The following is a 27,391-nucleotide window of genomic DNA, read 5'->3' as shown; positions in this document are numbered from 1 at the left end:
TTTAATTCTCTACAACTTTGCTCGATACATATTTCTCGTAGAACGCTTTTTTTCGCCTCCAGATCGATTTCAAAATTGAAATAATGAACAAAATTTTAAAAAATTTGAAAAAATGAGCGCAATCACGACTGAGCCTTCTATTTCAATGTAAATAACCATTTTACCCAATGATGTTCACACAAAACTGACAAAAAACGTTATCGAAGACTATGTTTAGCTCAGTTTAGCTGGAGAACGTGATTAGAACGCAAGCGTTTCCGCTAAATGAGCAGAACTGGACTGAAAACTTTAACCCCCCATAACTCAAAAACTTGTTTTCGGCTCGAAGGTCGATTTTGTCGCGTCGCGTCACAGATGATGAATTTCTTCTTCAAACTCTGCCTCAATTTTCAGTTTAATATGTATCAATAGTGATTGTACATATTTACATTCAAATTGTCACAATTTGCCAGTTCAAATGTTATTGGAAATTTTTTGCAAACTTGTTAGGACATAAAATTGAAATTGACTTATCTACCTATGTGGCCTTTTCTTCGAGTTTCCATTTTTTGAATTGCAACATTCAGAAATGAATTTCCATTTCAACTGAACTCGAAACCTTTGAACATTAAGGTATAAGTATGGCCACAAACCTTAAAACTGTAAATCATAGACTATGATTTTTCCTACGTTACGTTTTCATTTTGGTGAAATATTTCAAATGATGTCAACGACACTCCTTATAATCATTTAAAATTCGCGCTAAATTAGATATTTCCCAAACATAATTGCTCGTTTGAAAAATTATTCCGGAACGTCCTTCGACCATTAAAAATTTCATCAAACAAAATTTTTATTCAAATGAGGCAATTACTTTCTACACGACCTATAACGGGGGTAAAATTATAGAAAATGAAAATTTATCAGGTCAAAATCTGCATATGAATTAAATTCTAGGCTTCAATATGTAAAATTCGTCGTTCGACGTCGCCATTCGAAAAACTACGTTCGTCGCATTTACCTACGCTTATAATTAGAGAAAAATAGTCGGCAAAAAATAAAAGCAGGGAAAAAATGCATCCGCATCGAGACGCTGTTATAAAAATTGAGTCTTCGGGTAAGCAACTGGTAAAGGTGGAAAAATAGAGTGTAACTACAAGTACCTACCTATAAAAAAATCTTCTTACGTTAGAACGTAATAATCGTATACAAAAAGTACAAACCAGTAAAAATAGCGAAACAAAAAGAGTTATTGTTATTTTCTTTTTTTTCTTTTTAAAGCATCACAGGAAAACGAGCTCGACCGACGTTGACAAATACGGTAATATTTTCAACAGTTTTCGGACGCTAATACATTATTATTATACGAATGATAAAAAACAAATGTATGCAGTTTGTAAGGTTGGCCGAAAAAAAGGGCAATAATTTTCATTTTTTTTTCTTCTTTTCTTCTTCGGCAACTGTTTCCATGGTAACAGGCGGCTTATAACCCAGTTTTGAGTAGCATTTTATTCAACAAAGTTGAAAAAACAAGTAAAACGCCTATATTTTTATATTTTAAACCTTTGCCTCATTTATGGGGCGCTTTGTTCTTTTTTTTTTTGTTTGGGAAACCGAATGGTGATTCCAATTTGCAAAATAACATACATACAATGAAAAAATATATACTTTGTGACACGCTGCTGCAAGCTTCGTGTAATATATACATATCTAAAGAATAAACATCGTAAAGGGTGTCTCTTTCAGTATATTTAAATATCATAAAACGGGTAGGTTGTTTTAGCCCGGGTTAAAAATAATTTCGAAATAATGCGGTCTCTCCAGCGACGTGCTAATTTCTCTACACTTGGTTTATTGAACGTCGAAGACGAGAACAAATTAAAAATATACCGAGCCCTTCTTACGTTTAGCGGCCAGGATGTGTAATGACGTGTGAGAAATCACGAAGGGAAAAAAATAGCAGATAGAACAATCCTCGAGAATTATTTGGTATGGGCCAACTCGTATATCTATCAACGGAGCGGAAATGAAGTTCTGAAATAATAAGAAAAGTAAACGGCCGTTTTGCTCTTTCATTTGGTCGTAAATAAAAAGGGTTACAACTGCTTCGATTGGTGCAGGCGTAAATACGGAAGTTATTGTTGCAACTTACACAACATGTGTCTCAATTTAAAGCTCCGCCACACGCTTCATAATTTTCCCCAAATCGAATGTCATGCCAGCCACATAAAAACAGCTTTGCTCAACGTATGTTTACATATTGTGAAAATATAGTCGCAGTCGCGTTAACGTGTCTAAGTCTGTCGCACGGAGAATTAAATTTTTTGCTCACGCTCGGTAATTCATCCACGAGGTATTTTGATATTTACGAATTTAATATTTGATTAATGAAAAATTTTACCATCTCTGACGCGGTTCAGCGAGTACAAGAAAAATTAGTTTTGTACAAGTTGAAAGATGGAAAATGGGTTTTCGCTTTCGGTGTATACGAACTTTCGAGGAAAAACGTTTAAAATAGAAAGTGATATGTAGTGTGACGTTAGCGTAAGGGTACGAAGGTACATATATAGGTACGTATTATACATACATACAAGGGTTGTACCTACATGAATGAATTCAATATCTACATATGTACACAAAAGCACGCGAAAGAAATAAGACAAAATGACGGCAAACTTTCGAGAAATGACAAAGAACACGTGACAAAGTAAACGTGAAGATGTTTAACGTGCTATTCTCTGCTACGAATGTAAATAGGTAGATGGAAATGGGTTCGATGGTGTGATTAAAAACACCCTAATTGATTCCCTGCGAAGCTACTCGCGTATTTATCGTTACGTATCCCATGTTTTCGAGCATGTAGATGAATTTTTGACCAAATAAAGAATTTATAAATAGATCCCGCGTAATCGTCTTATTTCGTTTGATTGATCGAGACAACAATTCGACACGTTTACAAGCTCCTTTCAAAACGGGCTTGTGAGACGTTCTGTTTGCAATATATGTACTCCTTGGGAAGTTTAGTTATGCAATTTTATTAACGCCTTTATTCGTGACACGTTTTTTTTTTTTTTTATTCGGAAGTGATACTTGAGAAAACTAATAGATCGAAATCGTTCATAACATTTAAAGAATCGAAGTCTGGGCTCTATGACTCCTCAAGTCCTCATCTGTTCTTTCTCATAGTCATATATGTAGTACAACATGAGCGTCGAAGATGTGGATAAAAGACGAAGAAAGAAAATTTTTTCATAACTTATCATGTGCATGCAGGATAATTTGACAGATGTTTGATTCATTAAAAGGGGATTCAGATCTTTTTTATCACACAGCTTCCAAGTATGATTTATTCGTTTGAGATCTTATTCTGGACGTCACCGAGACAACTTCTCCAATTTTTTTCTATTTTTAGTTTAGATAATTACAAATTCAAAAATTAGGTATCCATTCACCCAAAATTATTGTTTTTGAAATTTTTTATCATATTTTCTCCGCTGTCAGATAATGAATCGAATATGAGTGATATTTCGGATAAAACAATGTAGGTACATGGCACTTTCAAGAAATTTTCCATTTTTGAAAATGTATTTTTTTATCGTTTTCTATTAGGTAAATCATCAATAGGGGACGAAATAAGAGGAAAATTTAATTCTTTCTCGTATTGCGAAAATACTAGTGAAGCTTTTTGACCTCCGATTGGATTAAAATAGGCTTTAAACTTTCCCCTTCAAGGTATATCCTTTCACCTTGTACATATATTTACCAAAATGCTACGATTTGTTTCTCGCGTGTTTATGGAGATATTACATTTTTGACTTTCCATAATCTTTGCTGAAGAATCTTGGAAAATTGTTGTGAAAAAATGAATTTTTTATACCTTCAAATTCACTCAGCTGAACAGCATTAGGTATGTTCTTCACACATGAAGTTTCATATCGGAATAATTTTAATTTTTTTAAAAAAGTGATCGCTATTGGGTTAGTGCCCGGTATTGGTAATTTACTTTCATTTTTTAAAGTTTTATATTCAACGGTGAAAGTATCATTAAAATGTCTATAGGTAAAGATGGTAAAGAAAAATCTAGAGTTTTTCTACGTACAAATTCTCTGATGTTGAATAGACCTATTTTTCATTCTATGTAGATGTACAAAGCTTTGAAAAAAAATACTCACGATGAAATTAGGCCTGTAAATGTGCCTAGCTGTGTTAACTAGTGTTGGTGTTTTGTTTTTAAACGATCTCTGGAAAACCTTAAAATGGACCCGGAGACTGAAATTTTAATTGCAACTCAACCTCGCGCCGTGTTTATTCATATTTGAATTTTAATTAAATTTTTTCTCTCTTCTTATTTATTTTGGGGCCATTTATACGAGATTAGAATGGATGAAATCACGTTGAAAAATCCACACGCTAAATGGAAACTGATGATGATTGCTTAACACGCATACAGCGTACCATTTACCTACTCGTTTAGTTATCGCCCGAAGTGGAAAGTAATCAAAAAAACTAGTGTGAATATTTATTAAAACGCGATGAATTATGTTAGGAAAGAAAATATCGTCTGATTCGTACGCGTAAAAGGCGCTTCTCAAACCAATTAAAATGTATCAAGTTTTACGATCCGAAAATCAATTCCACAAGGCACTACGTTTTCTATTCATTTTGCCACAAAGTACTAATGTTCTCCCATATGGTGCCGGATAGTTTCGTAAATAAGCTCTTAAAAAAAAAAAAAAATGATTATCGACGATATACCTTGTAGCTACATATATGAGTCTGGAGGCTGGATGCAATTATTGTATGTAGAACCTTTAAAAATACTAACAAGTAGCGAAAAATGAGATAATTCGAGCCGAATATTGTTCTGATTATCCGAAAAATAGAAACCTGTCAACACAACGGTAGGCTGTAAGGCGAGCTCGCGTTATTTATAACACCTGCTTGGCTTTCTTCAGCGTTCAAGTAGCTGAGAAATAAGTAACGAGGCAAAAAATTATAATATTATCTATTTGAACATCGTAAATCTACGGCGTAGTTTTGAACGGCTATTTAAAGTGTCGGAATATAGAAAGAAACATATTATTTATGGCATCAACAAATATCTTTCAGACATCCTAGACTGTTTCCTTTGGCTATGTTCATATAGGATGAAACAAAAACTAGTTGTATATTTGAAATTCTAAAAAGAATTTGATTTATTAATAACCCGACGAGTTTAATACATCTCGCGTGTTTTCAATTTTTCTTTTCTTTCGTGTGTTTCCTTCGAAAAAACAAAACAAAACGGTTGAATTTTATCGAGTACCTACCTACCTGACGATAACTACATAGTATCCAGGATTTTAAGTTTTTCTTTAGCAGAAGAAGTTGCTTCAATTTTCAACTAGCTGTAAGTATCCAAATAATTATGTAGGTCAAGTATCCAAGAATTTTTTTTAACAGGGGTGAAAGGTTGGTATATAAGTAGTGATTTTCTCATTAGGTCTCTTTCTGGTCAAAAATGCGATATCAATAAGGTGAATTTCTTGTTCCTTTCGAAGAAAAATGTCCTTTTTAAATTAAATTTTTCAGTTACTCGTACATATAATAATCAAAATATGTAATCAATTTTAATTGAGAGAAAAAATGTCGCATTTTTCAATAAATTCTTGTCGTAGGCAGTTGGCTGGTAACCACGTCCCAATTTCGTATAAAATTTTCAGCATAAGAAGACTTGAAAAAAAAACAAATTATTGATTTTACAATGTCGCAAAAAAAAGTTTCTTGTGTATGGGAGAGAATTCTCCGTATATTTCGTCTTTCTCCATGATTTTCGTTTTTTTTGAGGAAAAAAAACGGGAAGAAAGTTTGGAAAAAAATAACACATTTTGCGAAAGAAGCGTGGATAAACAAAAAAGTAGCAAAATAAAGGTTAGCCGTCTTATTAAAATTTTAGCCGAGCGTATACTCTCTGGTGGTGTATGCGACATCACATTCTAGTACCTACTTTAGAGGTATATAGCCGAAGCTGTGGGTTGAAACAACTGGTGGAATTATAGCATAAGACGAAAGAGCGCGACGAAGCAGAGAATCGCAATAGATATAAATTTTTGAATATAAATTTAAAAAGAAGTTTTATATCAAGTTAAAAGAAATTTAGTGGCTGAGGTTTGAACCGAGGGGGATTTTTTTTCTATATAAGACGACCAAAAGCGACCCGGAAAAAGTACACTTCAGAATTCATTAAAACTTTTATCATTACAAGCTTCCCGAACCGTTTTTGGTTCTTTTCTTTTTAAGACTAATTTCGCTTTCTGCCGCAGATTTTATAACGTAAATTTTTATTCCTTTTGATAGATGTAATAACATAATCTGATCACGAGGGCTCTCGTTCAACTTTTCTTTTGAGATGGTTAAAACTTATTAAATAAGATTAGTTACCTAATCAGTTCTCCTTTTGTGGATTTGTTAGAGCGGCTTTGTTTTATCCTTATTTTGGATACGCGCGTCGTTATGGCATGGCGCTGGCGTTTCTCTGTTGTCATCGTCGACGTTGTCGTCCCTTTTTCTCACTACTGCATGATCCAAATTTTTATCAGATATCCATGCGCCTTTAAATTACGAGAGTACGTAAACGTTCGATACGCGCGGACTTGGAAATTTCAGCCAACTCGTCCAAATCAAGTCGACTCGGCGCTCGGCGAATATTATTCGGCGTACTTGGCATTATGACTATACGTGCGAGTTAATTACATCGCCTTTTTCTTCCTGCAAATCTTCTCTCAAGAGCTTTGTAAAGATAATATCTTGCTTTTTTGGAAATTCGCTTCGCGAAGAAAACGCTACCGAAACCGATGGTACTCGCTACACGCCTCGTCTAATTTCATATCCTAACGTTTTATAATTTAATATTAATTTACAACTTTTGCTGATTCGATTAACAACGAAATGCGTTCTAGGTGCCGGATACCTGCTGCTTCTTTTTTCACCGATGCGTTGTTGTAAACTTAATTACACCCGTTATTATTTTATACGAGTACGAACGTTCGTCTACGAATACATCTATCTCTCTAGTTTTCGAAGATACGATTTCGTTATACACGTATGTAGGTGGTACGTACGAGTATTTTTTCCGATGTGTAGTGTTTCACTATATCTACTTAGTCTTCTACGAGTATGACGCGCAAACACGTTTTCCCGAACGTATCTCTATTGATATTTGCCCTAAACTGATTGTGAGCTCCCTATTGGTGAGAAATTATCCGCTTATGTCTGTCTCGAAGAGCTCGAAACGGGAAACAATTCAATACCGTGACCACTCATCAATGTATTATACGTTTTGGGCTTTGATGCCGTTTTTACTATGTGTGAGTTACTAATACCCTTGTATTGATTCCTATTACCCGAGCATTTATGTATGTGTAATATGTACTACCAACTCGTGTTCTCTCTCTCTTTTCACTCTTTTTTTCTGTTTTACTTAACATTTATACTCGTACTTATACCTATATTGGTTTGTTTTTACGATCGATTTTTCCTTTTCCAATATAAATAATTGGTTGGTTTAATTTACTTTAAGTTGATTTATTCGAGGACGAGACTTTAAACATTGTTTATGCTCTTATACCGTACCCACTTACTTGAGGTAGCAGTTATGACAAGCTATGATATTATGAAGACAATTTTACTTTCTCCAAATGAAATATTTTTTAAAATCATGGAGTTCTTTTTAAATAAACTCTACGAGGGTAAATTTTCCTCTGATATGTATTCTATACAAGAAAAAAAACTATTCAAATCTTTGTATTTCACGCGAAATTTTAACCCTTTCATACACTTCGGTCGTTACAACAGTTTGAAAGTACTTTAGAAATGATTCATGCAATTTTTTTAGCTCAAAATTTTCGGTTTCCACGCAAAATTTTAACCATTTTGTATAGATCACATGTTACAACAGACTGAAAGTAACTACCTAATTGAGAAATGATTCATACAATTTTTTAGCTCAAAATTTTCATGAGATGCTCAAAAAAAATTTCCATCGAGATTTTCGGTTTTCTCGCGAAATTTTAACCCATTTGCATAGGTCACATGTTACAACAGACTAATGGTATATGTACTTGAAAAATGATTCATGCAATTTTTTAGCTCAAAATTTTCATGAAACACTCAAAAAAAATTTTCATTGAAATTTTCGGTTTCCTCGCGAAATTTTAACTATTTTGTATAGGTCACATGTTACAACAGACTAAAAGTACCTATTTGAGAAATGATTCATACAAATTTTTAACTCAAAATTTTCATGAGACGCTCAAAAAAAATTTTCATCGAGATTTTCGGTTTTCTCGCGAAATTTTAACCCACTTTGATAGGTCGCACGGTCACGTTGTCAAAATGTCATACGAGAACATCCATTTTTTTTAATGAAATGGCCCGGATGCGTAACTTTGAAAATTTACTGCGGGTCATTGTGCCGGCCGTTTTTCACAACGTTGGTCTCTATCAGCGTGGGATGAATGGATGCAATCATGTAGGTGCGTATTTTTTGTCCCCCAGGCCGTATTGCTTCCACAGAGTCGTTTTTATGTGAAAAAGTGCCAAAATTGGCAAAAAATTGTCTTTATGCAGCTCTGAAACGCAACTGTGCCGGAATCCAACTCAAAAAAAGTATATATCTATACTCGGGAGAGTGTCCTCTACCAAATTAAAAAAAAAATTTTTGTCCCCCGCCAACTTTGAAAAATGGGGGTTTTGAGGCTCCAGCTCCCTATTGTGCCGGTCAAAAAATCCGAAATGTCCATTTTCTTGAATGTTAATAAGATACTAACGAAATGCCAACTCTTTTTTTTGTCCCCCAAAAAAACGAACTGTTTTCGGTTTCTAGAGCACTTTTTGGTGTTTGGACTGTAGACTATTAGATAGTGATGCGATTAAACTGAATTTGGGTGTAATCGAGTATTGGTATAAAGTATAGGTAGGTACATTTGGGCGAACGTGTTGTCTGTTTTGAGAATTATAGGGTCATTCCACGTCAAGGTGAGATGAGAGGGGAGGGTCGGCGATTATTTTGAAATTTTTCTTATGGAAAGAGCTTTTGAAGAGATGACCAATCGCGCAAATCGCAGCCCTCTAGCCCTTTTTTGAAGGCTGCTAGGGGTTGTCAAAGTTTTCAGTGAACTTGAAATATCATTCATTTCAGCAGTGGATTACTCGACAACCGCGATACCTACCAAAATGGAACTTTTTTCAATAGTTAAGGGTTTTGAAAGGCTTTTTGGTGATATCGTAAAAATCAAAAATTCGAAAAAATTCAATTTTCAATTCCAAAGATCAATAAAAGTTTAAATTTATTCAGTTGCCTTATTTTGACTTCTTTCAGACGTATTTCATGAAAAAATTGATAAAAATTACACTCATAGCAAAAAAATTGAAATTCGTTTATTTTTTGAATCTTTTCGAATTTTGATTTTTTTTTGTGATCAGTTCATTTCACTAAGTGAAAGGGGTTTTCCAACTTTTTCAACGGATATGTAAAAATAGGGGTCAAATGGGCCAACTTCACCAATCAAAACTTTTTTTCATGTTTTGAATTAAAAAATCGCATTTTTTCGCAAACTTTCAATTTTTTTAAATCGACTTTACGAAATAATGCCATCACAATTTTTTAATATGTTGTTCAGCTTAAAAAGTTGACCATAATAAATATTTTTTTCAGAATTCTTGAAAGTTCGAACGATACGAAAACTATGTTTTCAAACTTTTCGAACAAATTTTTCGTACGAAAAAAAGTGGCAACAAAAAAGTGGCAACACTGATTTTTATGATTTATATCACCAAAAAACCTTTTGAAACCCCTTTCTATTGGAATCAGTTCCATTTTGGTACCTAGGTATCGCGGTTATCGAGTAATCCACTGCTGAAATGGATGATATTTCAAGTTCACTGACAATTTTGACACCCCCTAGCAGCCTTTGAAAAAGGGCTAGAGGGCTGCGATTTGCGCCATTGGTCGTTCCTTCAAAAGATCTTTTCGCAGAAAAAATTTCAAAAAAATCGTCGACCCCCCCCCCTCACCACTTCTTGGTCGAATTGACGTGGAATGACCCCATAACAATGTACAAATAGTCTAACTTAAGTAAAGTAAGTAATTAATTACATAATAAAATGAAATAATTTTGATTAATAACCAAGAAGTGGGCGGTGCGTCTAGAAATGATCAGTTTTTATTGTTACAATGCTCAAAGTTGACGAATTTCGGCCTTTGGTCATGCAAGGAAAGTAGGTAGGTACTGAAGTACCTAAAATGGGTCGTTTTTCATGTTGTTTCTTTTCAAATCTGATGAGTCTAGCAGAAAATTATGGATAAAGGCCCTCAATGACTTCAACAAGACGTAGGGAAAATTTCAATTTCTTGGCTCTGATTAACAGCAACCAAAATACACATACTTTGACAGTCTACTTATTAAATTTCCTAAGATTTTATTTCATCTTATCAACTCTAAGATTCGCACCCACCATTTATTACTTTTTTTTTCAAAAATTATTGTTGGTTTAGATATTCAACTTCCAATTTTAAACTTGAAATGAGGATCATTCTTCACTCACATTACCGTTCGTCCACGTGACCAAGGTGATTTTTCAAGGATGTATTTTCATTTAAATTCGTACCTATACCTACGTAGGTAGTTAGTCAATTAAATTCCATTCATTTCAAGTTCGTCGTTTGCATCTCACGGAATTCCGATAACAGTTTAAAATCTTTATTCCCCTTTTGAATCGACACGATAAAACAGAGAAAAGCGTAAAGCGTTGGTGGATATTCTGCCAACGCTAATAAATTTTCTTATAAAGCTCGGAATTAAGTTCGGTAATTTGTATCTCGAGCATTTTGAATATATAAACCATTTTAACAATCCCTCATTCTGTATAATTTCTTTGAGACCTTTAATTAGCGAGTGAAAAAAATAAGGAAACGTTGTTTGTTGATCAGGAAAGTATTTCTATAAGTAAGCAAATCTAAGAGCAAAACAAATTATGCTTTTCATGTAGAATTCAGTATAGGCAAGGGAAATTTCTATATGCGATAAGTAGGTAGGTTGTGGTGAACGACGATGAAGGTCGTATACTTACTGATAGACGACTATGACATTATGAAAAAAAAATTTCGAGAACATTTCCGTTTTTCGAATCAATAGACTGGATTTCGTATTGCTATACAAGAGGGAAAGAAATCGTCTGGTATCTTCAGCCGTAATGTTTCCTTTTCTCGAGAGATTTTTTTACGTTTCGTAGTACGTTTTTCTAATTTACGAACCTAATACGACCAAAAAAAAAAAAGATAAAGTTGCTCCACATTCTAACCAAATGTAGTTTTAATGTGTTTACTCGATTCCTTGACCTTTGTGTATAGCGAAGACGTATTATGGAAATGGGGAAATTGTCGACAGATTGTGTCGAGGACATAGTTGCGATAAAATAGTACATAGCACTATCTGAGGAAATTCGCGAACTACAGCATTGCTTAGTACCGCAAAAACCGGAGGCAAGAAAGAAAAAATTCACCTCGAAAACCCGTAGAATTGACTGGCGGGTTGAAAAGTCTGCAATGTTGATACCGCTGTTAGTCTGAGTCTCGGCGCGAAACATACTTTCATTTTGTTATCGGAAAAAGTTTATATCACTGAGAAGACCTCCGAACGACTTTGAAAAACAAGTACTACCAAAGGATTATACTTTTGAACTCGCGTATATTATGACACAGTACTTTATATTCCGACGACGTATCTATCCCAAAAGAACCAGAAACCATTTTTAACCGTTTAAGGGGCGGCGCGGCGGGAGTGGGGCAGTTGAAAGTTAAAATCTCGCTTGTTTATGTACGTGTGCTACACTTTTCGCTTTTATATATATAAATATAAACTATAATGTAGGCCATGTTGCCGATAAGACGTTATTCTTGTAACGCCTCTCTTTCTCTTTCCTTTTTATTTTATTTTATTTTTTTTTAATTTATAACTCCCCGAACTTGTAAACTTTTATAGTTGGGAAAAAAAGTTCGCAGTCTGTGATAAGTTAAATTGCCTTTTTAAGGGTTTCAACTTTTATATCCACGCTTCGAGATCTGTAACACAACCTGTTTCGTGTCCTCAAAACGCATCATTTATTCCTTCCATTGTATAATGTATAGTGGTTAAAAAATTGCAACGGATCGACGAATGCGCCAGTGCTAGTGGTTTTTTTTCTCGTCATATCGTTATTCTAAAAGCGTAATTTCCTTCGCCTCACATGACGTTTTATTAGATATTCGTTATTTATTCGTTTCATTAGACCATTACGAGTGCTTTTTTCCTTTTTTCTCTTTTTTTTTCTTTTTTGCTGCAAGTATGTACACGCGCATAAATAGGGGGAAACAGAGGCCTTTTAAATGCATCTACGACCATTTAAACGTTCAACTACATTGCATTTGGTTTTTAAAAGTGATATTTCTAAATCTACCGAATGCAAACCAATGGTATAAAATAACCGTCTATTATTTATGGCGGCTATACCGAAATACAGCGAGCAACCATCTCGTAGTATCTATTGAAATAAGGCACGATTTTCTCTATACGTATACGAGTATTTCAAACGCGCACTGATTCCGTGCGCAACCACCATATTCGGTGGTAGACATTTTTATTTATCTTGTTCATCTGAAGGAGTTTTTATACGGAAGAGGAACAAGAGAGACGATGAAATGAGAGAAAAAAAGACAACCGAGTTTGAGTATGACTTGCATAGTGTAGCACGGTGCGGGGAGTTTGATTTACAACACAACGCGTACTTACACAACCAACCACTGCTGAAAATTTAGCTGAAATTCGTTTAGAGGTTTTTATTTTTCACATACTTACATATGAAATTGCTGTTGAGCCATGATACACAATCACGCGTTGAAAATTTTCTTCTTCGTTTCTGCGTGGTTTTAAGATACACAGGGTGTTTCATCGTGAACTATGTGAATTTTGAAATCGTTCAATGTGTGAATTGATGGACTGCCTAATTTGCTTACTTTTAAAATGACCATCAGGTAAAAATTGGCATTCGATTTTATTGTAATTAATTTCTAATTAAAGCATCACAGTCTACGCCAGTAAAAGGCGATAAAGTTATACGTATTTAAAAATATTTGATATTGAAAATCCAAAGATAGGTAATGTGCATGTGTGATGTGTATGTGTCGACCAGAATGCCTTTGCCTACTTCCTGAGTTGAAGGTTAAGGAAGCACCTCGTCACTTCCGAGGCACCCTGTATTCGTGCAATTTTTGGTTAATCTATTTTAGTAAACTGTACACAGCGACGCGTCCGTCGTGAACTAGAGTATTTCGAAGCGAAATGATGTGCGATGATGGGAGAAAAATGGTCTGAAAATGATTTTTATTAGCTGGCCGGTCATTATAGCAGCTTAATCCTCGTCAACGAGGGTAATTGCGGAAACGAGTACGTCGCCTGGTTTGAAAAAAAATCGTCGATTTTCCTTCGCGTCCGTAGCGTCGCGACGTGGAGCCATTTTTACGGCTTCGGTCTCAGGAAGTAATATTTCGTTTGTCAAATTTTAGACCTAGTGAGCGAATTTTTTACGTGATTTTTTTTCCTTCCTCTGCACTGCCGCGTAGATATACGTAAGGTTTGAGAAATTTCCAAGGCAGAAGACATGTTTCTAAATTATTCGCACTACGAGTTCCGGCTAAAAGGGCAAAAAATACCGTACATACGTATAAATTCGTAATACTAACTTGGAAAGCTTGTCAGTTTGACGAAACACTCCGCATTAAAAGAAGGAAAAAGTCGATGCCGATGCCTTTCTCTCGTCCGAATTTATTATTAAATAACCCGAAACACGCATTTTATACGAAGCTAAACATTAAAGTAATAGGAGAGAAAATGCAATTAACACATGGGTCAGCTTACACGGACGATTATTATAAATTTCATATAGTGTAGCTTATAGTATACTAGTACGATAATAATCAGTATTGAGCGCGTGTATATGGTTATTCGTTGCGCTCACGGTATACGTCCGCATAAAGCGAATGATAGTATTTCATTATCATTAACTCCACAATCGGTCGCGGTTACAGCAAATTTTTACCCTTTTAACCATCTGTTAACAATATTACATCTTTAATTATTGCATGCGCTACCGAATTCATTACGTATAGTACACAATTTAATTACAAACACGGCAAATTTGTTTAGCTTCATCAAAACATTGTGTTTTTTTTTCACTACACGAAATATATGCAGATTGTAGGTGCTGTGCTCGAGCTTTTATCATTATCTTTGTTTTTATTTTGTCGCGTATCCGCGTAATCGTATCTACTTTTTAGTTTTGCATTCGTCTGAACTTTTTTCACTGGGTGAGCCATTTATAGTGTTACTATAGCATTAAAGTAACTTTAAAAAAAAAAAAAAAAACATGGTTGGAGAGCTTTTCAGTTTGCGACATTTTATCCAATGAAACTCGTGGATTCAGAAACTTCCATTGCTAATGGTCTTTGAACCTCATAGATGGTGTGGAAAACCTTTCTCATCTTAAAATAAATTTTTGCATCACAAGGGAATCTAAACATTGTACTTACCGTGCTGGTTTTAAATAACATTAAATCACCTTTAATCAATTCGGAAGGTTGAAAATAACGTGTACCTAAATTACATAAATTACATAAACTTCTGCTTTTCACATCAATTTAATCTTTCAATTTTTGTCATGGAAAATTAGCCTTTGAATTTTTCATATTGAAAAATTAACATGTAAAGTATGAAAGAGCCAGCGCCGCCCATGCAGTTAATTCCAAAAGTGCCGGTGGCTCTAAGGTGACATTTTGCTCTTATGGAAAAATTTTAGAGGGACACTGTCTTTTGCTCATCGGTCAAAATTTTGCCCCAGTATTTTCTTTTCTACGGCATCTTGAACTATTTCTTCAAAAATTAACTAAAATACTTGAAAAAATTTCCCAAATTTTGGGCTCTCGCTTCGCTCGGGCAGATGCATTTTTCTCATTCTTTTATTATCACGTTTTTAAAATAATACCTAGTAAGTATGTATGTATGTATGTAGATTGTAGAAGTTGAAGAATTCAATAATACATACTACCTTGCTTTTGATATTAAAAACTCACTTCGTTCGGGTGCATTATTACTTTTTTTTAAATGTTTTTTGAGGAACAAAAAAAATATTTGCTTTTTTCTTTCACAAATTCAATATTAAAATGGAATATTCTTATTCAAATTACTCTTATGTCTCAAGACAATCAATTTGGCTGTGTTCGGACCTCGTTGCTCCATTCAAATGCTGAAAACCGTCTCATGAGTGGGGGGGGGGGCGAGATGAGTACTAGTTAGACACATGAAAACCCATTTATTGACGTACATTAACTACTCATTTTTTTCTTTTTTCAAATCTACTTTGAAGTTTCAAAAATTTGTAAAAAAATGATTTTTAATCTTTTTCCATACTCTTCAAATTATGCTCGGACAGATTCACTCAGACTGCAATCATGTTAATCAAAGCGGGGGACTATGGTTCCTATTGGTATGAAATAGCCTTGAAAGGGGGTGATAGGGAGAGAGGAATAGTTGGAGAAAGGGCAAGAGCATCACATGCTTTCGAATATCGTCACACTGTTACATTTTAATCTTCTTTACGGGTTATCCTCTGTTTAAAACATAATAATACGTATTTACGGCAAATTGGATAGGCAACTTATTTTACATCATTAAACACTCTTTTCAATACGTATTTACGGCGAACTGGGTAGGCAACTTATTGCCCATCACGGTGAAGGTACACGAAACTTCAATTACCTATTTTCTAATCTTTCAGGCAAATTGAAATAAAAATTCAATTTTAGCAATCAAACTTAGGTATTTTAAAATACATACGTCAAATTTTGAAAGAAAAAAAAAGAACTCGTGAATAACATACGAGAGTATACTAAACGTTAGAATTAATGAAATCTCCGCATAGATATTAATTAAACTAGGTATAGCCAAAAGAAACACCGAAATCGAGAATTTTCGCAAGTATGTACGTATTTACATCGAGGCAAGTTTCATTTAGAATACGATGATAAAAAAGGCACGTTGACAGTACAGTATGTAAATGTGCTATAGAAAAGGAGAAAATAATAAAATAGAGAATGTACTTGATCGAGAGACGTGGGCTAAGGTGACGCTAAACGTTCGCAGGGTATGCGGAGGATAAGATGAGGTAAAAAACATTTACGGGTTTCGACAATGGTTTTCAAACGAATTGAATATTAAATTCATTCCGTTAGGGATGGAGCATCTATCTCTGGAGAATGCGAATGAGACAAGGAGTACAGTGTAGGAATTGGAATAGGAACACGCGAATTCGTAAATACCGGAATTTTATTCAGTTTCTAAACACCCTTTCAGCCTGGTGATCATTTTCTACGCTGATGAAGGGTTGTGAATTTAAGTAGGTTGTGCTACGAGTTATTGCATCTCGCTTGCATGCTCTAGTGTATAAGCAGTGATATCAATTCTTTTCCTGGTATCTTTTTCGTGTTGGCATCTCGATGGAGAATACGAGTACGTAAATGGAGGAAAACCCCGATACGGTGTCCAACACTTCGAAAACGTCTGTACGGATATATTTATTTTACTCCTTTTTCACAGCACGGTCGAAGTGAGTGAATAGATAACCGAAGATAATACAAAAAAACACGGCTTACTGCGTTGATTTGTAGATTTGTTTTAATTTCCGTGAAATCGTTAATCCAATTTTTCACCCTTCTTTGTAAAAGTATTGGTCCTACATTATTATCTTTAGCTATGTACCTAAAAACAGAAAAAAAAAACTCTGGTAACTAACTAATTTTTTTGAAGATTTACAGTAAACTTTAACGAGCTAAAAATCTCAAAGAAGATACCAACTTTTAGAGCTTAATTCAAAATTTCCCATCAATACTTGTCTTACAAAAACTCTTCAACACACTAAACTCTCCATTAAATCATCAAACTTTCAAATTTAAATACGTACAATTTTCACAATCGTCTATTACTCCACGGTAGACTCTCTATGATCAATAAAAACTTATCGCTGCTAGAAAAATACGATTAGAAATATTCACGCTTAGTATCCCCGAGGATATTTTGTTTAATTTGTAAACACTTGGCCCGAATGGAACCTGGTGTACACAGCTGAACGTTCCCATAAATTTCCAACAATCTTTCGTCTTCACTTAAAAAGTTAAAAATGTTATCTGACCTATTTACAACTTGAAAAGAGGGGACAAGCTCGACAAAACAACTTCAACCAATTCCAAAATTTTACCATTCTCAACGTACATGCGACAAAATTCGTATTGTTTTTCTGCATCAATAAATATCGCTATTCCATCAAAGAGTACGTTGCTCGGTTCTTGTATAAGTACCTGTTAGGCTTTTTTTCCCTACTTCCTTTCACTTTGATCGAGTTTTGATTTGTTAAACACACTTGTGCTGTAACGCAGGATTTTTTTTGTGTAGAGGTTGTTCTTTTATGTTCAAACATCGAACAGTGAATTGGAAAATTGATATGTAATATGTAGGTACATCTTTCACTGACGGGCATAGAAGGTGAAATTTCATTTGCTGATTTAATTGACATTTGATTGTTACGTGTTTCAAGGTCTTTGATACAGATACCTTTGTACCTCGTTCGATAAAAAAACAGTCTTTTGACAATCTATTGAGAAATCCATACTTTTACGTACCTTTTCAAGATATCTAATCATCGTTTTGCAAGCGGCAAGTGTATCATGTTCGTTTAAAAGAGGGAAAAACTTTTCAGAAGAAAATTTTGCAAAATTGAATCAATTAGAGAATAGTCCTCAAAAATTTCTGCATTTGTTCATCGAATGCAAAAAAAAAAAAAAAAATGTGTGCTAACTGTGTAGATGAAAAAGGTCGCAGAAGACACAGAACAAAAAAATATATTCCACATATACACCAAAATCAAGGCTACATAATAACGTCATAAATTTGACGCGCGAACTGAGATTCTTTCCAACTTTATGAGCGCAATCTTTCATAATATTTCAAATCCACCAACTCTTCTTTCACGAAGTAGTTTTTCTAGTAACAATGAAAAGCCGTAAAAGTTTTTTAGATCGGAAATTATGGTCATATTCAAAATATAAATTTCGTTTTAAAACTGTTGGACCTTGTTTAAAACTTTTTTCTTTCTCTCCTTCTTTTTTTTAAAAACTGATTTTTAAAATTTCTGTACCCATTCGAGGTAAAGTATTTTGAGAAAAAAATTTTATTTTGGTTGAAATTTCAAATACCTAATTCTTTTTCTTGGGGTGACTATTTCTTAGTTCCCTTCTGTTTAAAAATATATTTCGATTGTGTACGTGTAGGATTCGGAGCATCTTACTTTTGAAAATTCCACCGTTGTTGAAATCGAAGCGAGTAATTTTAAAACTAATCCGTCCCCTGTATATTCCTCCAAAATGATCGATAGTGCGTTTAGCTCATCTCAAATTTAACCGACCAATTCGCCAACTCCATAAGTCTGAGTATACTTGCGTTTTTTCTATCCTAGGGAAAAATAAGTATCTTTCTTTCATTACTATTTGGGAAATTTCGCTCGTCTTCGTCGTCGTCGTTGACAGTAGCGAAATTGGTCTATAAGTAGGAAATTTCCGCTGGAAACTGGTAAATTCTTCATTTACCGTTAAACGTTTGTTTTAACTTGGCGTTATATCACGATATATATACCTACCTTGGAAAAACTAGGTCGAACTTGGATTGTTTTTTCAGTAACGTAACAAAAATAAAAGGACAAAATCTTTCTGTGGAAATACATTAAATAGGATTTTTGTGTAACGTTGAATTACGAAAGGACGACGACGAACAGGAAGTTGACGACGAAATAGAAATGGCAGTCGTGACAAGAAAGGTGGCGGCGGCTGGGGAAAGAAAAAAAAACAACGAAAAGAGATTCTCAAGGTTACAGAAAGCGTTTATTTTAAAGTAAATAACTCTAATTACGAAACAAATTTACTTAATAATACTCGGCAAGAGTGGTGTAGTGCGACGTCGTGTATAAAAAGTTGACGTAGTGTGAATGAGAAGAAGAGAAGAGAAAAAAATACGAGAAAAACCCTCGCTCGAAAATACATTAACGAGATTAGAAGTTGACACTTTAGGGGGCGAGCGGCGAGGCCATTAATGCTGATTTACAAAGTATAGCAGGAAAATCAAAAAGAAGAAAGAAACTTAAAAGGAAATAGATAAAAAAGAAATACTTAGCATGAAAGAGTACCTAAAAAAAAAAAAAAAAAACATTTAGAAAATACGCCACCGAGTGTAAGGGAGGTGAGTCGCGACATTAACAAGATGTCATCGTTTAAGTATTATCCGTATTCTTTATACGAGCACTTTCTCGAAAATTTTACTTCGTTACTTCGCGGCTTCTATGTCCCAGCATATATTTAAAGTATCTTTTCACGATAAGGCAACTTACTTCCATCCGAAATATAGCTGCGTCTTCATTTCTTTTTTATATTTATGGTTCCTTTGAAAATGTATTTATACTAGCTTATTTTCTACGATAACCACTTTTCTTTTAGCGTTCATTCTCATCATCGATTTTTTTCACACCTAATTGTAACTTATTGTACGAAGTCTTTTCAAATGGTCTTTTTTTGCTTCTGTTTCAGATAGAATCCAATTCAGCTTGCCGTAGACTGACACACACATATGCGGTGCGAAACCAGTGATACTAGTGACCCCCATTGTTTCCGCGTTGATATAAATACCTGTGAAGAATTTCGGAAATTATGTGTAATTTTTTTGTATTTCATCTTCGCTTAAATGTGGTTTTTTTTGTCTTTTTTCTTTTTTTAATTGATTGAATCGATCATCGTTTATACGTGAAAGAAAAACGATTTATTTAGTTAAAATTCGGTGCTGTGTCTTGATTTTTTTTGTAAATCGAGAAAAGAAATGAGAATGTTTTTTTTTTTTTTTGTTAGTACGTAAGTAAGCGTAATGTGACTAAACGAAACGATACCATGTTACAGACTAATTTTAAATTTTAACTGCGTTTACTGGAATTTCGTCTTAGATAGTTTAAAATGAATTAGGCTTCGCTCGTTATTAAATGTAATTATAACAATTCCTAATGCTGTGATACGCGTTAAAAATCCAAAACCGTTTGAGAATTTCAACTCACCACGATGCATTTTAAAATGTAGTACTTACCTGGTCAATTTTCGTAGGTATAAGGGCTTTCATAATCTGTGGGAAATGGGACGTTATGTGTATTATCTTTTAAATATGGTTGGATTATTTAATCGATTTGATGACAACTGCTGCATTATTAAATATAAAAAATTTGGCATAATTTTTCCTAAGTTAATAAAGTAGCCTATCCGAACTTGGTTATAATCCGGTGATCTCAGCTCACATGAGATTTAGTTTTGTCCAACTGATCTGACTCTTCATGTTTCCCAGTCCAAGTTATTTTGATTATTTTTCGAGAGAAAAATTGAAGAAAAAGGGGACAGGGCTTAACATTGAGGCATTAAAACTGGACATGTGAGCCTGCCATTCAGGGCATTTTAAACGTACATACGTATACCTACCTATCTGCATGAATAATTTTTCATTTAGTGTCTAGGTACCCATAGACTCAAAATCTTCTTAGATACCTTTACCTATACCTACTTAGGTGCTTATTTAACCATTTTTCTCCATCCGTAAAATTTATTTCATCGACAAATAATAACGAAGCAAATAATTAAAAATTAATCAAAAACAATGAGAAAGTTTCCTAGTATTGTTCATTCAACCTTGCTCTAGGTTAACTTCAATTAAACCGACTTACCAATTAAACAAAGCAAGACAGCCTTTTCCATTTTAATTTATTTTTTACGCTTGAAATTAACTGCGAGGAAGTTGATCAGTACTTATAGTCTTGCAACAAACCGCGCTAAAGAAAAAAAAAACTCTTATGGATACTTTTCAGTCAATATAGATTACGAAAGTTTTTTTCTTGCGACAAAAAATTTCAAAAAACTTCATCCTGGAACTGCGCGTCGTTGATATTATTTTTAATTTTGTTATAATTTTGAACGAAATAAAAAAATACGTATAAAATTTTATAGTCACGGTTTGTTGAAACTTGTTACCAAAGTTATCCTATAAAAATATCTATCTATGTAGAGAAACTCGATAAATCCATTAATTTTCATTAATTCTTCGAAGTCGTGAAATTACGTTTAAATTTCCATGTTTTTCGAATATAGTAGGTACAAAAACCGTAAAGAAAAATTGCATACATATAGATTACGTAAAAGCATTAAAAATGTTTTCTTTAGTGAAAATATGTAGAACGTTTTTCGAGGCATTTAAAGCTCGTGTGGTCAAAACTGTTGTTACCTATTAATCGATAAATTGATTATAATAATTTATGGCGCTAATAAAAATTAAAAACTTTTATAGAATTCTCGCGTATAGAGTTTGAATTTTGTGAACATGTTTTTCGCTTTATTTTCTTCAACTTATTTTTAGATGAATTTAACTACCTATTATGTATTACGTATCAGGAAAATCAGGGAAATTATTTACCACCGAAAAAAGCTTTCATTTTGATAAGTACTCGTTTGGGTATACTACAAAGCGATTTATTTCGGTGATTATGTCATCAAAAGTGTAATTTGCGAAAGAAACTGGAAGATTTTCACGATAATTACTCATAAAATGTACATCACTGTCGACAGCAACAGCTTTAGAAATTGCTTAGCTTGAAATATGGTTCATTAGCGAATGCATAAAAAAAGTTATTAAATAATATTACCTACCTCTTTTCATTTTTAATGACATCTTCCTGTTGATTCTTTAGCATATCTACATTTTTTTTAAATTTTTTGTTTCTTGTTAATCAACCAGTCAGCGTTATCTTTTTTAATGATAGTAAAAAAAAACTATTTTTGCGCTACCTATTGGGAATGATGTTTGAGAGTAACTGCTGCTGGTTCAGTTGTTACTCTTCTTATCATAGAATCAGATTGAATAGTGGGAGGGGACAGTTTGTTAAAAAAAGTCGAGGTCCGGTTAAAACTACAAAATTTCACTCGAGGACTGTAAAAAACCTAGTTAGTTTTCAATTTATTTCAAAAACTGAGTACTTGGGTAAATTATGTTTTTTTCATTTAAAAAAAATTGATTTTGGAAAAATTCGTAAATTTTGAGAAATTTTAAGTTCAGTGAATAGTGCATCTAAGGTGCTCGAATTCTAAACATTTGATGAAATATCAAATTAAGTTCCACAAATGTTGAAAGATTAGGAGCACGCAGCAGCAGTACTTTTCCACCGACGAACTTACTTTTGATAAATTTGGTGTCTAATTACGAAAATATGATTTTTCATTGTCTCAAAAAGCTCGTCTGAGGGTTTCATGTAATAATTTAAACTCATTAGGTACTTAGTTAAAATTATCTTCAGAATAACGACCGTGTCTTGGGGGAATAAAGCTTTAAAAATTTTATATTTTAAGGGATTTTAAAAATACTTTTAGCGAAGAAGATACCTAAATCAATTTAATAAGGTAGAAAGCTAACACGTCTATAAAAAATTGCGATTGTAAAAAAATTAAAGTAGAATAGTCTACTTTTGAATGAACAAATTCGCACCGGGTACATGTTAAATTAAACTTGTCACTCAATAAAGCCTAAATTTCATCAACGTTCGAAATTGGCAAAGTTTGTGAGAAAAAAAAAGAAGCAGAAGAACCGACTTTAGCCCCTCATATTGTCGCTATCACTCTCGCATTGCTTCGTGTATTGTCTGCGAAAGAAAAAAATATATTATAGTTTAACGTGAAAATGTAATTTGCACTTTATCTCGTGAAACATTTGTATTTTTAGGTATTTTACTATTCACCGGCAATTCCCTTAGAACATCAATAAAAATTAAGTTTGAAGACTGCGACACAACTTGTCGTATGTGTATTAAAAGTTTTTCCCGCGTTAAAAATTTCTTTGCAAGAGAAAACGTGAGTAGGGTACCAACAGTGTTAATGGTCGGCATTAATTTCAAAGCTGTTTGCGTGTGTGTTTTTTCGCTTCTCTTACCCGTTTTCAGCAGGTTTCTTCTATGACAAAAGTACGATTCAAAAGTTTCCAACATCGTCGTAAAAATGGAACTGTTCGCATGCTGCATGGCGGTTTGTTGATTATAAAATTACCTACCTACCTCTGTACTTTGGCGTTCACTAGCAACTGTAGTGATCATAAATGTTCTGCAGGTTTTTTTCTTCTTTCTCTCTTTTTATTATTTTCTTCTAGTATTTCCAGAAATAGAAGCTCAAGTACGGTTTACCACGTTATACATGCGCTTTTATTATTTTTTATAATTTAGTCCTTTCGTAACTGAAATTTATCGTCTTGTGTTTACAACTCTCTTTACAGTGAAGGAAAAAGTTGAATTAGTGAGTACTTTGTACGTTTCGTTTACCTTCCAGGCGTATTTTTTCTTTCAGTTTTTTCTGTCTTTCCGTTTCTTGTTTATTTCCAATACGCGAGCGAATAATATTACGATAATTATTCCTGCAATCTGCGAGTGCTGCAGGTACCTACGACAATTATGCTGCCTTTAGTATCTACAGAGAAATTCTTTTTTTTTTCACTGCATTTATACCATCGGTTTTGAAATTACAAACTCTCATAAATAGATAAAAATGAAAGTATAAAAATTTTCTAAAAAATTTACTGCTCGAATCGAAACATTGTCGCAATGATATAGTACTTACATGGAAAAAATTTACGTCAGTTTTCTTTTTTAGTTTTTTATTGCATCCTTTGGGAAATATATATGCAGATAGGTACTTACCTATCCGCTTTATTTTTTTATTCGCCAATCAAGAATAAAAAAATGCGCAATATTGTGTAACTTTTACACATTCGTTATAATTACGGAGATAAAATTTTCTATTTTCCTCCAACTTTTTGCATCATACTGTAGGCCGTAAACAATATGTTTTTATTCTAATTTTTTCCTTTAGATTATTTTTACGAGAGTAAATATATTATCCAGCAGTATATTTCTTTTGCTCTTTATTTATACTATATTGCGTTATTCTACCCTCGGTCTTTTTTGAATATTAGGTTTTTTGTTCAGATATAAGTTTAATTTTTTCCCTCTAATTTTATTTTGTCTTCTAAAAGTGTGTTCATTTAGATATTCTTTTTCTCACAGAACCTTATACTCGGAACATTTTTCCGGTTACTGTTTTTTTTTCTGTTTTTTGGTTTTTCATCGCGTTTCTTTCATTTTCGCCAAACTGTTCCTTTCCATCGTTGACATTTGGAATTCTTCAGTCAGTTCTTTATTGCATTTCACTGCTTGAGAGGAAAAAAAATAAAGAGAAAAAAAAACGAAAAACTAGCATGGTGATTAAATGGTTGAAATTCTCAAACGGCGAAAAATATTTTCATCGTTACTTTATGAAAATCTTGACTTTTTTTTTCTTTTAAATTTATTACGTATACCGACCAACGCTTAAAGTATAGATACCCTATTGGTAAATCTTTTCTTGTCAAAAACGCCGCGTTTAAATGATGGATTTGAGGTGTGAGCCGTAAACGAGCCAAATGTTTTTTTAAAACGAGGTTTAAAAATCACTATTTTTTCCAAAGGTACCTATCGTATTATGTTTTTAAACTCGTTCTATGATCAATTTTTCAATTGTTTTTATTTTTAAATAATTCCATTCTCGCATTTTGTTTTTATTTGTACTAGCGAAGTGTTGTTCCATTTTTTTTCATTTTACATATTTATTTTTCTTTTTTAATATTTATTTTATTACGGTGATTATTATTCAAACTTTGTGTTTTATAAATTGTTAATCTAGTCATGTACCTATTTATTTTGTTGTATATACGACGCTTTCTTTATGTATTTTTACGTATAATTTTTTTTTTTTTTTTGTATATTCGTGTTGACATTGTAAAATGTTGCTGCAATTTTTCCCATTTATTTTAAGCCTTCATGGAAAATAAAAGTTGAATTATGTGCAATATCTTATTGAAGAAATACTAAAATAATAAGTACACAATGTCACTGAGGATAAGGAATTGTAATCAGACCGATTGGTTCAATCGAATCTCCTATACATAATATACAGAGATACCAAACTGAAAACCTGTGCTTAAAACAGGAAAAAACGATCGATTTTGGACAAAAATTAAACCTAGGTACATAGAAAAACCTTTAGCTAAAATCTAAAGCTAAACCAAGAAATATATATATTTTTTTTCATAAAAGTTTTTTGCAGAAAAACGTACTATGGAATAATATTGAATTTCGTCCCAAATACTGATGCAATAACATTTTAAAAAAGAATTAAATTCTGTAAAATTTTATCTCTTTTAAGTATTAAAAAAGATGAAATTTCCGTAAAATTATGCCAACAAAAATTAAAGAAAATGTGTTGAAAACGTGTTAAAATGATGTAAAAACACACAAAAAAACAACATTGAAATAACTAAAATTTATCAAAAAGTGATGAAATTGCTGCGAAATTCAACAAAGTTTAGCAAAATTTGCATAAAACATTGTTAAACTCTTTTCTAAGTTTGAATGAAACATTAAAATTGATGTAATATCAAACAAAATTTTAAAAAATGACTGAAAAAATGGTAAAATTATATACAAACACCAAACAATGCTTTAAAATCATCGAAAATTAGAAAAAAGCAATAGTGTTGAACGAAGTTCGTCAAAAATGCACGAAAAAGTGTTGAAAAATGCAAAAAATACGAAATTGCGAGTAGGAGAAAACATTGTCACTCGTGTTAAATGAATTGCCTACACAAAACGCCGTAAATACGAAACGTAACAATATATTAATACGGTGTCCGATTATGCAAATTATTTAACGCATTCATATCCTCGCGTTAGTAGGTACACGAATACCAACATTGCGGTACATTTTATTTTCAGTAAGAATTTCTACCACGTGTAAAACGTACGTAAATCTTATTTGGTACGTGTGGAATTGAATAAACAAATTTCAAATTTTAGTATTTTTTCACCGTGTCGGCAGATACAGCAGTCAAAATATATAAATCAAAATTGACGAAAACTAAATGACGCCATTCAACTTTGATCGGAATATTTATTCATGACTTTTTGCCTTGTCTGCTGGTGTTGTTTCCATCGTGTAGGTCTAGGTACACTTGACTGAAAAATAAATCTGTTGTTATTCGTCACGAATGTCAAACTATGTGATGAAAAAGTATGGCCTGGAAAGGTTTGTGCACGCGTGTTTAATTTTTTTTTTACGAATATGATGCATTGAAACATTTTTGAGCATGGTTTTAAATTTTTACTAATTTTCCATTCGCTATAGCCTGTACACAAATTTTATCTATCAAGTCAGATGTTGGAGATGGAATCGAAACCACAACCATGAATACGAAATTTTCATTAAATACATTTTTTAAATTGATTGATTATTTTTATGATGAATCAGGTTGACAAATTACATAAAGACTCGTCAGATTTCAGATGAAAAGAAACAAAAAGAAAAGAAAAGAAAAGAAAAGAAAATTAATTAAATTCCACGCACAAATATAAAAGCCCATATCGGAAAATAAGTGGAAATCACCTCGCATCTGTTACAAATACCAAAAAACGCTTCGCCAAGATTAAGAAAATTACTGAACAAAGTAATTAAAATTAAGAACAATTTGAAAATACCAGAAGGATAGTAACCAAGATGGCGCGATAGTATTAATAACAAAAGGATGAGACGATAACGCGGGAACAAAAGAGAAATTAAATAACGGTTCGCGTATAAAAGCTGGCGGTAAAGTAACGTAAAATGAAATGCAAATTAAGGGAGTAACGTGGAAATAATGGCAATTAGATAATCCTATCTTGATAGCGCCGTGAGGAGGAAGCGATAGCAAACGAAGACGTGGAGGGCTCTTTTCGGAATTGGGTGGGTCGACAATTCCCTTAATAACGAGGTTAAAGAAATTTTTTTTAACTCGAGCTTACGTTGCATCAGCATAACAACTTTGCACGTAATAAGCTACGAAATTAAATAAAAAGCTAATATTTCTCAACTACGTAGGCTCGGTTTGGTTCCTTTTTTTCCCCTTTTAAATTCGTCCGAGTACGTATTTGAAAATTGTATCGTTTTGATGATTTCTATTTCTTGCGAGATCAACCTAAAATGAACCCCGAACCTCTTTGAACGGTATATTATTATTTGTTTATCGTTATAATATAATTATCCGCATACCAAGATAGCTATACCTACCACACCATTACATCGTGAGAGAAATATTTTGAAAATTTTCTCCCCCGTAGTTTTGCTGAGGTACGCCTATACACAGCGGCGCTTCTTTTCGTAGGTCTACCT

The 27,391-nt window shown here is 33.3% G+C and overlaps 1 protein-coding gene across 2 annotated transcripts in view; it reads left to right on the top strand.

The window, feature by feature from the left end:
- Positions 1 to 25,032, top strand: part of Toll-6 (Toll-like receptor 6) — a 112,676-nt gene extending 87,644 nt beyond the window's left edge. Inside the window, exon 2 of one of the 2 annotated variants that reach the window (XM_065344475.1) lies at positions 19,680 to 25,032. The gene's annotated coding sequence lies outside the window, so the exon portion shown is untranslated. Of the gene's footprint in view, positions 1 to 19,675 lie in introns of both variants that reach the window. The other variant, XM_065344473.1, reaches the window with a different exon arrangement.
- Positions 25,033 to 27,391: the final 2,359 nt, after the last annotated feature.

This window comes from Planococcus citri, chromosome 1, assembly GCF_950023065.1.
Source record: "Planococcus citri chromosome 1, ihPlaCitr1.1, whole genome shotgun sequence".
NCBI lineage: Eukaryota > Metazoa > Arthropoda > Insecta > Hemiptera > Pseudococcidae > Planococcus > Planococcus citri.
Note: the sequence above shows the minus strand (reverse complement) of the source record. Positions and strands in the feature narration are given on the sequence as shown.